The 19027-nt window shown below is 38.4% G+C and overlaps 1 pseudogene; it reads right to left on the reverse strand.

The window, feature by feature from the left end:
• Positions 1-16135, reverse strand: part of LOC101524690 (peroxiredoxin-1-like) — a 31503-nt pseudogene extending 15368 nt beyond the window's left edge.
• Positions 16136-19027: the final 2892 nt, after the last annotated feature.

Below are 19027 nucleotides of genomic sequence, written 5' to 3' on the forward strand. Positions count from 1 at the left end.
ACATTCCAAGGAATGTTGGCAACCCCTGAAAGATGGGAGAGAGCCAGTGAAGAATTCTCCTTGAGATAGCAAGAGCTTGACCCCTCCAACAGCTGGTGGAAGGCACCAAGTTATCAACACTTTGTTAAGACATATCTAGGAAAATAGCAGTGTTTTCCAGATCATGATCTGCAAATAACAATCTTTTTTTCCAATTCTTGTTTGTTTTCCTTCCTTTAGTCATGTACTTTTTAAAACTCAAAAACAAAGTTTTGTGTCGCATAGCAAGCTAAGTCTCTCTCTGCAGTGGCAGCATCCCATATGGGCACTGGTTGAAGTCCCACCTGCTCTACTTCCAATCTAGTTCCCTGACTATGGCCTCAGAAGGTAGTGGAGGCTAACCCAAGTCTTTGGGCCCTTCCACTCACCTGGGAGACCTAGAAGATGCTCCTAGTTTCTGGTTTTGGAGTGCTCCAATTTTGACCATTGTTGTCATTTGGAGAGTGAGCCAACAGATGAAAGATCTATCTCTGTTTCTCATTCTTGCTATATAACTTGACTTTCCAATAAAATTAAGTCTTACAAAAAAAATAAATAAAATGTTTTGTTTACTACTATGTGCTTAGCATTTACAATATGGGTATTTTGGTGTTTCATGAAAAGAAGGGCAAGTGCCAGAAATAAAGATTATGTAGTAAATTTAATTTGCAACTGTCACTGAAAAATTTTCCAGTGTGAATGTGTAACCAGTGTGCTACTTATAAGATATGTATCAAAGTGAGATACCCATGTCTTTCAAATATTTTCCAGAATGTATCTATTTAGAGTTTACTTATCCATTTAATGAAATATTTTTGAGTGTTAGTGTCTCATGGAATAAATGTTTTCAGCCAATGAGGTCACTATCACAGCATCCTGAATCGAGTGATTTGATTTGTTGCAAATAAGATGTGAAAGATTTTGAAGAATGTAACTTTGAGTAGGTTTATAGCACTTCCAGAGGTGTAATTGAGGAAAGCTTACATTACGGAAGTCATTTGATTTCTATCAGTGGCTGCATCATGTTGCTTCTGGTCTAGGAAGGTCACCTGCAGTCATTGAGTAACATTGTTCCTAAGCAGTAACTAACCCTAATTCTGGAACAATCCTTATGTCACCGCTAGCATATTTGTAATAATAACTAGTGATTATGTATTGGATTGTCATTTTCCCTACTAAGGAAGCTACATATTCTAACTCCTTTCCAAGGATTTATTTTAGGACTTTCTTGGATAAATAAGTTAATAAGTATGTATTTAATGATTTCTACATTTAAGGCATTTTTCTTGGTACTTTGAAGATAACATAACAAGCATGGATTCATTCCATGATGGCTCACAGTTTAATCAGTAACATCATAAATAGTCCCTTATTTTTTATTCATTGTTTATACAGTTACTCACTGACCAAATATTAATTGAGATTCTTCCTGTGTTCCAGACACTATTCTAAGGCACTGGGAGTGTAAATATGGCTTTCTTTCCTTTTACAGATAACAAGGATTCCAGAGAGGGATTTATCTTACATTCTAAATTGGGATTGGTAGAAAGCAAACAAGTATGTACATGAATAAATTAGGTCAGTTCAGGGGATATTAAATTTTATGACAAGTAAGACAATAATGGGATAGATATTGATGGCATTATGAACAGGAAGAGCAAATTAAAATGGAATTGAGTTGACTTTCTTACGGATTTCGTCAACAAACATGTAATAGTTACAAATAATAGTTACAAGTTTAATATTCTGCTATTTCAGTGAATCATAGCATTGTGTCAGATTATCTCAAGTGCATGCATCAAAGAATACATCTAAACACTAGTTTTTATGCACTTTGTGATTTCAAAAGCAGGTTCAAGAAGCTTCCTGAATGTACTGCAGACTTGCCCTTCCTTAGGTAAAATTCATGTTAGCCAAAGAACAGCTAGACTGAATCAAGATGACGGGCTATATTCTCAAGACACTTCCAAATTGCTCATTTTAATGGAAGGTGTAGCATCAGCTGGAGATGTAGTTGGAGGCTCTGGCATAGACTCTCCAGAGGATTCTTGCTGGCAGGTGCCAGGTTTGTTGGTATTTTGTATTAATAGGCCTGGATTGAATAGGCATAGGACACATTTCCACAAGTCACCACTGAGGAATGTAATTGTGTCTTTAAGAACATTTCTAGTTTTTTGGGGGGGCATTCCAAATGACAGCAAGAGTGATATTCCTTTATCTCTCTCACCCCCAATTTCTAAAAGTTGCTGGCCTTGTAAATGTATTGCTATTTAAATCAGAAACAAAATGAACAAATTCCATGAGGTTGTCATAGCAAAACTTCACATTTTACGGTTTGTCACAGATTAATAAGCAAATAATATTAAGGCTGTGCAAACTCTTTTTCATAAACTTGAGCAATTTTCAAAGATTACACAGAGCATGTTTAGCAAAAGAACAAAAGCTAATAAATATGAACATCAATCTATGAGCTGTGCCTCATTAATTCTTTTTTATACACCATTGAAACTGGAATAAAGCAAGAAATATTCATTGTGTAATAGCTAGGGAACTGTGTAGAGAAGTTTTAAAAATACTATTTCCATTAATAATTTAAGAGAATAAATTCAATTTCTAATTCAATAAATGAATTGGCATTGTCTGGATGCAACACTTAAAATTCTGTTGTGGAGAGAAGAGATAATCTTCTCCCAAGAGAGGTGTGGTCTTGCCTGTCGAGAGATGACATCTAAACTTCTGGAATGTCTGACTTGATAGGAGTGTCTTCATTTGCCTTTAGGCTTTGGTCACTGTGCAAGTTGATAATGTGATTTATCATGCAGGTTGGAGCTGGGATGTCAGCTCACATTTCTAAAAGACCTGTAAACTAAAGATATTCATCCAGCCTCTGGAAGAACTGACGAAAGGTCAGTCATGCAGGCAGTGTGTGATCACTAGTTCTCTGAACACCAAAGGCTCAAATAAGCATCACACAGCAGACCAGGAGGAGATGGCTTCCTACAGACCCTCTGGGAGCATAGTTTCAACATTTTCTGTTTGCAACAGCATTTATGTTTCTTGACAAATGAGCTCCAGACCCTGAATCTTAGGATTTCCCCTCCCTGCCCCTCCTCTCCATTCCCCTTCCATTCCTTCCCCTCCCTTCCCCTCCTTTCCTCTCCTCTCCTCCCCTCTCCTCCACGCCTCCTCCCATCCCTTCTCCTTCTTTCCTGTTCCATTTAGAGCTGGGTTTTTTTTTTTTTTTTTTTTTTTTTTTTTGATGTGTGTAAGATGAGAGCTAAGTATCTTGCTTCTTACTTCTTCAGGCTGATATCCAATTTTCCTAACAGCAGTTGTTGAAGAGACTAGCCATTTTCCCTGGGGTATTTTTAGTTCCCTTGCCGAAGATTAGTTGGTTGTACATGTGTTGGCTCCCTTCTGTGGATTCTATTCTGTTCCATTGATCTTCTCTGCTTCTTTATCAGTACCAGGTTGTTTTGATGACCACTACCCTGTAGTATGCCTTGAGGTCTGGAATTGTGATTCCTGCAGCTTTATTTTTATTCATAATATCTTCCCACGAAGTTGCTGCAAGAAGCCAAACCACATATGTTTTTGTCCTATAAGAGTAACTTTAAGAGTTTTCTTAAAACTGCTATTGACTCTGCTTCCCTTTCCTAAGCTACCTGCGTTCTACACCCAATAAAGAAAATTTGGGGCTACTGTGATTAAATAAGAAATGTTCACAGACATTCTAAGGCCTATCTTCTTCTTCTTGTACTATAGCTAAAAATATAAAGTTCTGTGGCGAAAGGCAATTATTTCACTTTCCTATAAATGTTGTAGATATTATCATGGTAAGAGCAAACTTCTATTTGAGTTTTCAGGAACTGATATGAATTTGAAAGCAAGGGAGAAAAGCATTTTGGGTCAGATGAATGGGATATATAACCCTGTGAGTATATGCATAAACCTGTATCGGATGTAGTGAGTTATTATACACTGAAAACATTTATAGGCAAATGGTAGGGAGAGAGGCAGGACAGATTGGTTAGGTCAAGTTGTGGGGTGAAACTGAATATCAGCCTAGGAAACCCCTTTATTCTGGATGGAATGTGACTTGGTTAAAAGATTTTGTGATACAATGAGATCTGTGTTTTAAGAGGATTAATTTTGTAGTACTTTGTAGAATGAAAGAGATAAAAGACAGGAGGTGGGGATGTCTTGTCAGGTCTAATCATACATCTTTTAAATTTCATATTTTTAAAATGTCACATGGCAACCAGTGGGAGCTTCCACTATACACTAGGCATGTGGCTCCATTCAGGAGTGGCATCAAGTTCCTGATGAGTTATCAAAGATAGTTTCGGCTGATAGAAAGAAAAAACATCAAAAAGGATCAAATGGACCTTAATTAACTATGAAGGCCAATGATTCTATTATGTCTAATATCGTATCTTCTGGTTTTATGTTATCAAGACAAACTCTATGGGGAAGGAAGAAGGAACATGCAAGAGATTAAGGAGAGAAATTCAGACAAAAAAGAAAAAGAAGAGAGATGGATAATAAATCTAATCATAATCTTAGAAGCTGACTTGAATTTTTTTTTCATTATACTTTATATTTGCCAAAGTCGTGATTTGGAAGCTGTTGTGCTTCCGTGTAAAACCTGAGACGACCCACCTGTTCTGTATTTAGGGGCACGTGTAGTAGAATTTTCTGGGCCCTTATGGTTATTTGGGACAGTGTGGCAGGTTTGGTACAAACTCATGGAAAACTTGTAGCTCACATCTTGTCTGGGACGTTTGTATCCTGATGTGAGACCAGGAGTTCTGACACGGATGGTTGCAGCTCACAGATTGCTGCTTTACAAAGTCATGTTTGCATCAGAAACACATGAGACCATTGGCCTGATGCCATCCTCTACAATACTGACAAACTCCATGTTTTTCTAGTTGCAAAATTTCTATTCTCTCTGATTGATAGAATACTACTATTGACCTGTATGGACCAATGGCACTGAAAACAACTTAGACTGAGATCTAGCACCCTACAGAGTTGTGTTTAATTTTACTGTTTTCTTTGTAATGTTTTCACACACCCATGTTCATGCCCAAGGATGCATGAGGGGACTTCAAAATGTTTGTTGAATATGGAAATCAAAAACATGTTTTTTAAAAGGGTGTGCTCATTTGAAAGGCAGAGCCACAGAGAAAGAGGAAGACATGAAGTGAAAACAATCTTACATTCCCAATTTCAGAAATGGCCCAGGCTGAAACCAGGGGCCAGGAACACCATCTTGGTCTTCCACATGGATGGAAGGGCCAAGAACCCAAGCCTCCTTCTACTGCCTTTCCAGTCCCGTGAGCAAGAAATCATTCATCTCAGCTATATGTTGGCAGCGAAAAATGGGGCAAACGGAGACTTTATGATGGACCATATCAATCAGTGGACGACCTCATCGAGCGAAACTGGCAGCGATTCATAACTGGAGAACTATTAACACCACTCGAGCACATATCTCAGAGCATGCCCCACATCCGGGACTCGGGGTGGGCGGGAAACCGGGTGGGGCTTCTCCCTCAATATCCCCCTTTACCTCAGATACAAGATGGAAACAATATGGACATAATAGTATTACCCACTTCCCTATCCCCCTGAACCTTTTTCTTTCTTTTTCTTTCTTTAACTGTAATTAACTATGTAAAGATTGTCAACAACAACACAATAAAATAGATTATAAAAAAAAAAAGAAGTTAGATTGGACACATAACAGTCAGAATTCAAACCATGCACTCTGTTATGGGATACCAGCATTTTAAGTGGTGGTTTGGTTTGCTGTGCCCACGGCAATGTATCTGTTACTGAAAGAAGTTTATACATTATTTTTAATAAGGTACATTCTCAATAAACTTTTTAAAGAACATTCATGTGTGTGCATGTTACTAATGTGTGCGGTTAATTTTAAAATTTTCTCACTTTTCTGTTTCTTTCTGCATTGTGCAGCCTTTATTTGGCTCTTGGCAGCTCACCTTTTCAACAGGAACTAAGGAAATTAAATCATAGCTATGATGAGGAGTACTTCCAGATTATCCTCAATATTTCTGCTACATATGTTTAACTTCCCTGATTCTTAATTCACATCTGTTCAAGGTCCTGAAAGAACAGATGTGAACAAGAAATAAGCTAATTTCAATCCCAATCCTCCCTGCTGTCCCTGGGGATGACCCACAATTGCCAGTGAATTCACTGGCACATGCTGGATACCACCTGACTGCTTCTGCTCTTCTGAGATCAAGGACAGCAAAGACATGTCTTTGTACACTTGATCCTGCCCTGTACTTTTTACTGAACCTAGCACTGAAGAAAAGTGAGGAAAGAGCATTTCTCCAGCCTGAGGCTCACTTTTTGTTGAAGAAGTCCTGCATGTTGTTATTGCTCACACAGTCATTTTATGCTTAATGTGTTGAAATGGACTCTCCATTTCCATTATTTTGTTTTATTAATATCAAGAGCACAGATTTTATGCATTCCATATGCTTAGTTCAAGCAGGCAATCACACTTCCCTCATTCCTCTGCTTCCCTCCCTTCCCTCTTTTTAGCAGTATCTACAGAGTCATAATACTCATCCACTCTGTATTCTCAGGCTTAATTTAGCACTAATCGTAATATTCAAGAAGTACGAAGACCACAAGACCACATTTCAAGTGGAATATGAGCATAAGCTAGAAAGTGACAATCCTATCCCAGAGTGGCCATTTCATTCCTGTGCTGGTTATTATGTTCCATATTAGCTGTCACACATCAAAGACAACACTTGATATTGGTCTTTTGGAGACTGGTTTCTTTAGATAAGCCTAATGGTTTCCACTTGCATCCCCTTTCCTTTTTTTTTTTGCAGTGGGTTATGATACGTAATTACATCCTGCACATACGACAATCCCATTAGCTTTATTATAATTTCACTAGGCCTCCTTAGATATTATTTGAATACCAGCAACAGAAAGAGCTTGTGTGTTGTTATGGGAATCCCCTAAACCTATGTGCAAGTCAGCCAGGTTTAGGATCCACACAAGTTCCTCAGGCCAGCATGATTGTTCAGAGCTGACAGAGTCTAAACTGAACAGAAATCTTTTCCTAAAGAGTTAATGCTGTGTTGAGCATCTTTGAGCATGTAGATTAATCTGCATTCACCACTTCATGATAAACATTGATTGCTTTTTACCAAGTGATATTTACACCAATAGCACTCAAGAAAATTGGCCTATTTGTACCTTCCACAATATTGACTAACCTCGTATTTTCTGTTTTGATAATTTTACAAGGAAAATTATAATATCTCTCTTAATTAAAATTTGAAAATCATGTTTGGAGGCCATTAATAAGAATTAGAAATCATAATTAAAATTTGTAGCTTCTCTTATGTTTTAAAAATGATTTACTGACTTTATTTGTTTGAAAATCAGAGTGTAAGAGAGGGAGAGAGACAGACAGAAAGAGATTTCTTCCACCTACTGATTAGTTCCCCAAATGGGCTGCAATAACCAGCACTGAAGCCCAGCCAACACCAAGAGCCAGGAACCCTGTGCAGATCTCCCAAAGGGTAATAAACCCAAGCACTCCACTCATCATCCACTGCCCTTCCGGGTACACCATCAGGAAGCAGCATCCAAAGTGGAACTCTTAAGACTCACCTGCAGTCTGATATGGGATGTTGCGTCACAAGTGGGGTATAACTTGTTGGGCCACACACTAGAGCTTCAAGTAAATTCTTTATTCTTATGATACTGCCGACACTTGTGTGCTACATGAACCATTTCTTTTTTTTTTTTTTTTTTAAAGATTTATTTTATTTTTATTACAAAGTTAGATATACTGAGAGGAGGAGAGACAGAGAGGAAGTGGAGCTGCCGGGATTAGAACCAGCGGCCATATGGGATCAAGGCGAGGACCTTAGCCACTAGGCCACGCTGCCAAGCCCATGAACCATTTCTTTAGCTTCATCTGCTGGATCACACATTGTTCTCAGCCATCACTGTTGCCTCTCACGGTGTTCATTAGCAAGAAACTGAGATTGAGAGTGGGGCTGGAACTCAAATCCAGGAACTCTGTTACTGATTGAAGGGAGTCCACTGGGTTTCTTGGCAACTAGAGCAAATGTCTACCCCTGTTCAATTTTGTAGATGTAAATGATCTGCTTAAATCATTCTTTCTCCTCTAGTGGGCTATATACAGTGTTTCGGTCATTTACCATTGCGTGAAAACCATCCAAAAACACAGTGGCTTAAAGGAATCATTTTATTAGTCTTTTTTTTTCTTTTTTTCTTTTGAATTTTTATGGTGCAATTCCATAGGGTCTGGGATTTCCACCCCACCCAAATTCTCACCCCTGAACTCACTTGTTCCATATTATTACAGTGGTGTACTCCGTCAGAAGCAGTCATAATTCCATCAGTCTGTTATTTAAGTGTGCCCAAACACTGCTGATACAGACCATGTCAGACAGTCCAGCATCTCATTGTCTAGATATGTCTAAGAATTTCATTGGGAGTCTGCTTTTGATTTGGAAGTAGAGATGCATATTATGTTGTATCTTCACATCTGAATATGGTAATCTCTATTATGCCAGCCCACACATGCATAACCAACTGATCTTTGACAAAAAAAAAAAACTGAAAACAATCCAGGGGAAAAGCCTGGTCTACTCAACAAAAGCTCAACAATTTTGATAGTAGCTTGCAGAGGAAAGAAACAAGACTTGCAACTGTCACATTATACAAAATTCAGCTCTAAATGGTTCAAGGACCTAAATCTGCACCCAGAAATCCTTAAACTATTGAAAGAAAACATAGGAAGCACTCTCCAAGACATAGGAATTGGAAAAGACTTCTTGCAAATGATGCCAAAAGCAGAGGCAGTCAAAGACAAACAAATGGACTACATCAGACTAAAAAGATTCTGTACAGCAAAGGAACCAATTAACAGTGAGGAAGCAACAAACAGAGTGGGAGAAAATCTTTGCACACTACACAACTGATAGGGGACTAATATGCAGGATTTACAAAGAGCACAAAGAACCCAGTGACAGTAAGAAAAAATGTGTGAAGAAATGGACAAAGGAAATGAACAGACATTTTTCAAAAGAACAGATTCAAATGGCTAATAGACATGAAAAGATGCTCAGGCTCCCTAGCCATTAGGGAGATACAAATGAAAATCGCATTAAGGTTCCTTTCAGAACTCTAATAACAACACCTGCTGGTGTGGATGTAGGGGAAAAGATATCCTCCTTCGCTGCTGATTAGAGTGTAGGCTAGTACCACCACTATGGAAATCAGTATGGAGAGTGCTTAGAGAATTGCAAATAAACCTGCCATATGATCTAGCTATCCTACTCCTAGGAATATATCCGAATGAATTGAAAACTGAATCTGAGAAGGGAATCTGTAATCCTATATTTACAGCAGCACAATCTACAATAGCAAAGACAAGGAAGCGATTCTGATGTCAGTCCAAAGAGGAGTGGTTAAAGAAACTGTGGTACATCTACTCCGTAGAATATTACTCAGCCATTAAAAAGAATGCAATTATTACATTTGCAACTAGATGGTCCCAACTAGAGACCATTATGCTCAGTGAAAGGAATCACTTTATTATTCTTATTCTCCTGTTGTCAGAAGCCCAGCCAGAACACTGTATAGACAGTTTACTGCTGCTTCCTGATGTCTGGACTTCAGTTGAGGAAACTCAGCGACGGACACAGTTCAGCTGAATCACTTGAGTGTTCTCTGAGAATCACCACCATGAACTTGATATCAGTGAAGTTACTTTCAGAGGCTTGCTCACTCACAGGTTTGGACATTGGCGCTGGCTGGTGAATGAGTCTGTCAAATAAAGCATCCATGATCTCTCTCTGTAACCTGGGCCGCTTCATAGCAGGGCAGTTTCAGAGTAGTTGAACTATTTATGATCTTGTCTTAAAGCACCAAAACTGAATGCACAAAGAAACAAAGAAGAAAGCTGTATGCCTGAACATTGCGTTTTGCCAATTCTACTTTGTTCTGTTCAAAAACAATGTGCATAGATCCTCTATGGAAAGAGTGACAAATAATTTACTCACACATTGCAAAACTGAAATCTCATCTTCTTGCTATCAGCTGCCCTGAAAACTCTCCATTTTGAAATTCTTACTCAAAACTAATCATGGCTTAGAAATTAAGCAGCTTCACCAAGGATTACAGGCTCTCCTCTTACGTCCATCATGACCAACTTCTCCCTTTATTGGAGCATTTCTAGTCACACCTTCTCCCTCTTTAAACAAATGGACCTTTTTGAAATCACAAAACCTTCTAACTATTTTCTTGGTTAGACAAGAGCTGTTGCGTGCAGTTCCTTTCTTGTCATTTTCACCTAAGTGCACACTACTCAGGATCTTGCCTGTATTTTTAGTCACTAAAATTACTCATGACAGCATCTCTAGTGTTGTGTGTGTTGGGAAATCCTCCTTCCTCATCCTACTTGAAGCGACACTTGGCACAGGTAATGAATCCCCCTCCTCTTTCCGTTTCTCACCTGCTTTTCTGGACACCACTCTCTCTTGGTTTTCTTCCTGGCTCAGTTGTTGCTCCTTCTCCGTTCCCTTAGCTTGTTATTATTTTTCTCCCACATCCTTAACAATAGATCCTATCTTAGTTTTGGTTTAGGCAAAAGCAAATATTGGAACAAGGGCTTGCCTGAAGCTAGTTGCTTTTATGAAGTGATTCCAAGTAGCCTAAACAGGTAGAATCAGAAGCATGAATCAAGGGAAGTGAAAATGTCAAGCAGAAGTTGATTTATTAAGTGGATTACAACTATGGTGGATAATTGGGACTCAATACTTCTGGAAGCTTTCTGAGCTTCTCTGCAAGCTGAATCTCATACTGGTCCAAACAAGATGTATTCCATTGCTCAGTGATTGTCACATGTTTATTAAATCTACCTCAGACTATCCTGGCACAAACATGTACTAGAATAGCTGAGTAGCTACCTCGAACTCTGGAGTGATGGTTGGAAAGACATTCCAGGGCAAAATCAAGAATTCCATAATGCAGCTTCAGTGAAGTTCCATCCATTGTTACCTGCACAGTAGCAGGTACCTCCTGCAAGCAAAGGCTGTAATTCAGGAAATGGAAGGTACTGAACACAAACCTGACAGAACTCGTCCTTGAGTTTCTTCCCTTTCAGTGTACAGTTGCTTAAGCATTGGTGAAACTTTTCCAGTACCAGGGTCTCAAATACCATTCTTTTGCTAGCAACTCAAAAGGCATAGTTCCAACTCATAATTGTACAACAGCATAGGCGACATTCACACATCTGTCTATTGCATTGATCTGACGTGTCCTTAACACCACACCTTAACATTCAGTTCATCTCTGCCCGTTTCAAACATCTACATCTCAACATCTGCAGAGCTGTCTCCTTAGATCAAGTTGCTGTCATCTTTGACCTGGACTACATAAAGATTTTCTTGCATGACTCCATGCCTCTTCCCTTGTTCCTCTCCTGGCTTTTCTCAATATACCAACCAGAAGGATGCTGTTGAAATGAAATTTGTATCTTGTCACTCCCCTGTTTCAAGCCTTCAAAAGGGTTTCCATATCACTCTGGGAAGGTCATGCATGACCTGTAGGGCCGTGTTGAACCTCACAAATCTCTCAGACCCCAGCTCAGACTCTCCCTTCCCTCCTTTGATCTATTCTACACATTCTGGGTTCTTGGTCACCAACACTCCAGTCCTACTCCAGCCTGGGATTTTCTGAGTTGGTATTTTACTGCCAGTAGCTGTTGGTCTTCAGATAGCATCAGGATTAACTCCTTAGCTCCTACTCTTCACTTCAGTAATATCTGCACTCATTATCATGTTTATGATTTAAAAAGCTCATCTTCTGCAGGACTCCTGAATTTTATGCTTGCACTTTTCTTTTCTATTGTCCTCATGACTTTTAACATGAATCATTTATATTTATAAATAATGAAATATAATTTATAAATTTACTTTGTATCTTTTTATTATCCATCTCCCTCTGTTAGAATACATATCCCATGATACCAGATTCTTACATGTTTATTCATTGATGCATCTCAAATATACAGAATCGTGTATGATTGAGCCATGCATAATGAGTAAACAGTCCAGACCTGTCATTTCTATTTGACCTACATCAAGTAGCAACTCTTCTTGGGTTTAAGCATCTTTTAAAATCAGCATAAAATATTTAAACAGACTTAGCATCTCCCTTCTTAAATATTTTGTTATTGATGATTTTAAAGAAAAGATTTACTTATTTTTATTTGAAAGGCAGAGTTACAATGGAGAGAAAGAGAGAGACACATAGAGAGAATGAATAATAATATTCCATCTGCTGGTTGTCTCACCAGATGCTCATTAATGGCCAAGCTGACCTGTTCCAAATCCAGAAGCCAAAAACTTCTGGGTCTCCCATGTCGGTGACAGAGTCTCAAATACTTGGACCATCTTCCACTGCTTTCCCGAGCCATTAGCAGGCAGCTAGATCAGAAGTGGAGCAGCCGGGACTGAAACAGGCACCTGTATGGGATGCTGGCATGGCAGGCAGAGGCTTGACCCACTGCACCAGAATCATTATTAATATTTTATCAGATCAAATTGGTGGAAATTTTCTATATGTCCTGAAGTTATGAAAGAGAATAAAAGAATTAATTTATAATTGTTGTATTTATCTTAGAATCTATGTTTCAATGATTCAGTATTATTAACTATTACTCTGAGTGTGTAGCTGAGAAATCTGCCTCTTTAACTGCAAAATAAGGTTTGGATCAAAGTTCTAGGCTACTCTGCAAATACCTATATCTATTTCAAAAACTGCAATTATTCAATAATTTTAAATGCATTTTAGGTGTCTGGAAAAGATTTGCTAATATCTTTTATGAGACACTCAGCAATAAATAGCAATGTACTGAGATGCATTTATCTTATAGATCAGATTTAGTATTACAGTGGTGAATGCTTCAAAAATGCCCAAGGGCAAAGAAAAATTATTTTCATGAGATTTCAGGTGCTTCAGAAAACTTACCTCTGTGTATTTTCACCTTCTTCCTGGAAATTTCCATCTCATTATAATTTTGACCACAGTATTTCTTTTGCAAATCAACTAAAGGAGCGTAAAAATGATTAAAAATAAAGGGCGGGCAGTTACTGAAAATTTAATCAGATTGTTTTCCCTCTGATGGCTTTCTAATATGTTCACAGGCATTGTGAACACACACACACACACACACACACACACACACAGTGCTACAGAACTAAAAGAAAAATGCTGTGTGCTGTCTTTAGAATTATGCCTAAAGTCATTCCCATACAATTTGCTGTTCAATTTGAGTAAGAAGAAAAAATTCTGGTCAAATTCTCAAAGGAAGAAAAAGAATACCACATTAATACAGAATAAGTCTTTAGTGAATTTAGTCATGCAGATGTGTTCGTGTTTTTTTGTTTTATATAGGTTACCCAGATGCACATAACAAATCTGGGCTATAATTTTTCTCTGCATATCTGTTGAAAAAAGTATTTATTTTATAGAAATTATGTTCAGCCTGACTAATGGGATAAAAAACACCCTGTACATTTGTGTACTAAAAACAGGAATATTTAAAATTGCTTCTATAAATGTATGTTTGCCTTTAGCATCACTTCAAAGGAAAAGAAAAAAAGACTTATTTGAGCCACTGAAACCCCATCACAATAGACTGAAAGTAGTTATGCAATTAAGTATACTTTTAAAAATTAATTCATTGAAATTAGATTGAAAAATCACATAACACAAACTATTAATACCACGTTACACGAGATTTGGAGACTCAGGATGTGTAGAAGTTCTTAAGATAAGAACCTGATTTCTGCTTACAAAACAGCTCTGTGCTTAAAGCAAAACACAACCCCATACTGCAGAGATCCAGTAACTGCTTCAGTACCCCCATGGTACTCTGTGAATATGATGGCTTCCGTATACTTACTGCTACACCAGTGATCTAACACAGATAATGCAATTTAGTGTGTCTTTCTCAGTCTTTAGTGGCAATATTACACACAGGGACAACAGAACTTCAAGAATTTTTGTGTCTGCTGAGTTTCCCGTTAAGGATAGACCTATATAAGTTTCATACATTTCTCACTGGATTATTTCAAAAGGTATAAGATCATTCATTTATAGTTCCCTAATGTACTGCTCTGTTACTGTTCCAGCAGGATTTATGGATTGTGTAAAATGTGTTAGACCTCAGGTCTTTCACTGCAATACTTAAATCTAATATGCTATAGTGAAGCAGAAGCCTAATGTCTCCTCGTCTTAATGGCACAGACTAATACCAAAGGAAAGGTATAATTGAATGCCTCTACACGTATGGAGATTTTCTTAATAGCTTTCATAGCTCAGTATACTATTCTGGCACTCTGGCTCATTAAAGGTCTGTGTGGTGAGTTTGCCCTGCTCCCTGCCTGCTCCCGGTCAGCATTAGGAACCCACCTCTCTGGGTGTAGTCATTACCTCTCTCCCCTTTTTTGGTGAGATCATTAATCCATAGGGACAGACTTGCTATCCCAGACGCGCTGTTATTTTGGCAGTTTCACAGCCAATGGCTCCTATAAACCCACTTCTTTCAAGTCTTCCAAAGTGCCTGTCTCACCAGTAGTGCTCCAGACCTCACAGTGTGCTTTGCCTAAGTGGTGTTGAGTACATCGGTGATGCTAGTCTCACAGTCTTGGGTTAAGGCATCTGGGATGACCTGCAGGACCTAAGCAATAGCCTGGTCTCAACATCGTGCCCTAACAGTTGCTGCTTTGAATTTTTCTGCCATAGCATGAGCCATAGCCATCTTAGAGTCACTACGCTGGCACCAGTTGAGGGTGCAGACAGCTTGGCATGCTGACTGTGCCATCTTTCAGAAAACCTTCAGTGGCTACTCTGAGAAGATGGAGGCTTTGAAGTCCTTTCACTCAGGGATGAATGTAGAGCATCCAGCTAAAGCTGTCTGGATTTCCAAACAGGCCAGCTTGTGTTCCTGCACTACCTTTTCAGTTCCTCTGGTCCGTAACTATGTGGGTCCTACTACCTGTCGCAGTGTGATTATTATCTCTTCTGATTCTCTGATGGTTTAAATGTTGGCACACGTGAAGTGATGCTCAGCTACATGCGAGAAGTCCTTTGCTGAGATGACCACATTAGTGTCGGTTGGAGAAAGTGCTCACGGAGCTGCTGGATGTACCCTTTCCAGCTGATGGCTCAGGTGAAGTTTTCCCTGTGTGTTACTACAGTGTCATTCCGGCTTTCTCCTTTCTTGTGTTCCACAGAGAAGTACAATGCCAAAACCCAAGCATTCTTGATATAGCATTGTATTTGTGGATGGCTCACCTTGTTAATAATGACTATACATAAAAAACACACAAGTCTCTGTTAATGCCTCCAGGTATCTTTACCACCCTTGAATATCTCTTTCCAGTCCTTCTCTTCTCATTGCACTGTCCTGACAGTATCCAAGGTAGCACTAAAAACTACCGCTGGGTTTTTGTTTTGGCAGTTAATAATGTTCCTCACTTTATCACTGTTTTTGGTGTCAGTAGGAGTGCTGGCTTTCTTTAGGGTGCTCATGATATCATCCAACGTTTCTGGTCAGCACCAAGCACCACTATTGTGTGTGTGTGTGTGTGTGTGTGTGTGTGTGTGTACTACTCCAAGAAAGGCTCAGCTACTGGCAACGTTTCTTCCGCAAGAATAATGACTGATATGTACCCATCTCTATTTTATTCACCCCAGATCTGGTTTATTTCTATCACATATTTTGCTCCAATATTTGAAGCTCAATCTCTGAAGGAATAGCACTGCATTGACCCATACTGGGCCTTTCATTGGGTTCTAAAGCATCATCCACATAGACTCGAGTCTCAAACAAGTTCAGATGATCGCTGCGGCAGTCTTCACAGTATTGATGGTTAAAAAAGAGACAGAGATCGAATTGCTTCTTCTGAATTAATACTTTGTGTTCTAGCTGAGTACAAACACGAGGCAGTGAGCCATCACAGTGTTGCGATGCAAAGATGTCCAGGGATACATGGTACTGGAAACACATTATGTAGAGGGATAACCAGAGAAATACCCATGACAACACTCACGATAGAACTGATTTTTTATTACTATTATTATTATTATTGAGATTTATTTATTTTATTGGAAAGGCAGATCTACAGAGAAAAGGAAAGGCAGAGAGAAAGTTCTTCCGTCCACTAGTTCACACCTCAAATAGCCACAATGGCCAGGGCTGAGCTGAAATGAAGCCAGGAACCAGGAGCTTTTCCTGGGCCTCCCACAAGGGTCCCAAGGCTTTGGGCTGTCCTCAACTGCTTTCCTGGTCTACAAGCAGAGGCCTGGATGGGAAGTGGAGCAACCTGGATATGAGCTGGTGCCCATATGGGATCCTGGTACACGCAAGGAAAGGACTTTAACCAGTAGGCTACCTCACCAGGCCTGATTTATTATTTTTAAAAAGAGTATAATATGCTAGCAGAAAATATTTGACTACTTTTGCAAGCACGAATGTTAAAATCCCACTAATTAAAATGACTTGAAAAATAGGACTAAAGCTGGCTATTTCAGTGGATTAATGTTTTTCATAAATTCAACTGAATTACAATAATTTTGAAAATTTTTGTCTCACCTTCAAGAAAAAATTCTGCCGTATTTTCACCTTACACTACATTTTCTACATAACGGAGTACAGAAGGACTTTTATTTTGCTATCTCTGCCAATTATTCTGATTTTTTATTCCATTTTCCTCATTTATGCAGATCTACAGTTGTTCCAATTCTATTCAATGTTATTTTCATAGTTGTGACCCCTGGCTTCAGAAAAGGAAATATTTATTAGGTGTAAGTGACCATTTTGGTAAATTCACACCTAGTGAAGAATATTTTTAAAAGATTTATTTATCTTTATTTAATGGCAGATTTATAGACAAGAGGAGATACAGAGTGAAAGATCCTCCATCCATTGATTCACTCCACAAGTGGTCGCAATAACCAGAGCTGAGCCAATCCAAAGCCAGTAGCCAGGAGCTTCTTCTCGGTCTCTGATGGAGGTGCAGGGTCCAAGGCTTTGGGCCATCCTCTATTTGCGTCTTTGAAAGTTGGTGGCTTTCCCAGGCTACAAGCAGGGAGCTGGATGGAAGTGGAGTTCCTTTGAGGATGATGAGTAAATTTGCACAGCTTCACATCTTTTATTGATGCTTTTTTATTTAATATAAACTATCCAGACAGCATTTGTCATTTTAAGTAGGAAAAAAGTACATTTCAATTATACATATATATATATATGAACTAGTTTATATTTATATATTTAAATCCATTTAAAACTTTTATTTTAAAGATTAGTCACATCAAGAGAATGTGTGTGTGTGTGTGAGAGAGAGAGAGAGAGAGAGAAAGAGAGAGAGAAGCCAAGAAACAGAGAACTCATCCATCTGTTGGCTTACTCCCCAAATCCTGCAATAGCCAGTGCTAATAGGGTTGGATTAAAGCCGTTAGACCTTCCTTGAGAATTTGCTCAACTTTTTGTTCATCATTTTTTATGGACACATGCAGGCCTTTACAATTAGATAATTTTCACATTTAATTTTAATATTTGGTACCTAATAATATTTTTAATATATTAATTATGAAATTATTTCAGATAAGAAGTGACATTTGAAAATCAATGCAGCCACTGCTGCGGTGGTGTACAAGTTAATCCTCTGTCTGAAGTGCTGGCATCCCAGAGGGTACTGGTTCATGTCCCAGCTGCGCCACTTCCAACCCAGCTCCCTGCTTGTGGCCTGAGAGGGCAGTGGAGGTTGACTCAGGCATTTGAGTTCGTGCTATCATGTGGGATCCTGATGTAAGATCCTGGCTCCCGGCTTTGAATCAGCTCAGCTTAAGCTGTTGCAGCCTTGGAAATCTTTTAGAGTTTTACAAAGATAAGGTCATATTAGAAAGCAGTAGTAGTGTCATTTTATGATGCTATTGTACAATACGAATATAGACATTTATACCAACTGAGCAAGGTTTAAGACAAAGGGAAATATATCACTTTTGATGAGTTTTCTAAACAGATGCACACACGCACACACAAAGTTATGCTTTTGGAATAGAGGCTATTTGGTTTATTTAAAGTTTGGGTTTTTTTTCCCTCCAGTACATTACATATGGCTTCCTTATTTTGTAAAATTAATGAGGATATGAATGTAATCTGTGTAGTAAAGTGACATAAGTATATCTTTAAGCAAATTGTACTATAAAGTATTTTCTGATAATTAAAAATTCATTTATAATAAAGGAACTGAAAGCATTGGCAACACGCTAGTTTTGTTTTTTAATGTGTAGGAAAAGAAAGACAATCTTTGAGGATTGAAGTAATTTCACCAAGAAAAGGTATTTAAGGCTTTCCTCTTTTATCAGATACAGAGCTGGCTTTCCTTTGGAGGTGGAGTTATGTCCAAACAGCATCTGAGTTTTACAAATGCAGGAGTTTTTATTATTAACTGTATTCAACATTTTAATTACATCCTTCCAGGTAGTTAAAATTTTGCTTTATTCTAGCAAATCCTCCCAGTGTTTGTTTTTAAAATGGTAATTTTCTCAGCTCAGGGAATTTTAAAGAATTTTGTTCTAAACACTTGTTTTTGAAAATAAAGCACAGTTTTTAATGAAGGAAACATGACAACTTACAGAGCCCAGAGTTGAAACAGCAGAGGTGGCATCCACTCTTCAGCGATGCAATGAAACATTCCATCAAATGCCTTTGAATATGTCATGGAGCTTTTGAATATCTAAAAAACATTCCTTTGAAACTATCAGACAACTGGTTGATAGGGACTTTTTTGTATTTGTTAAGATTTATAAGTTCTATTTTTCTCAGCATGCAGTGCCAAGCATAATGTATGATGTTGACTGGCCCTTATTTAGATAAGTTGCAAGAGCATTTGTTTTC

Source organism: Ochotona princeps, chromosome 18, assembly GCF_030435755.1.
Source record: "Ochotona princeps isolate mOchPri1 chromosome 18, mOchPri1.hap1, whole genome shotgun sequence".
Lineage (NCBI taxonomy): Eukaryota > Metazoa > Chordata > Mammalia > Lagomorpha > Ochotonidae > Ochotona > Ochotona princeps.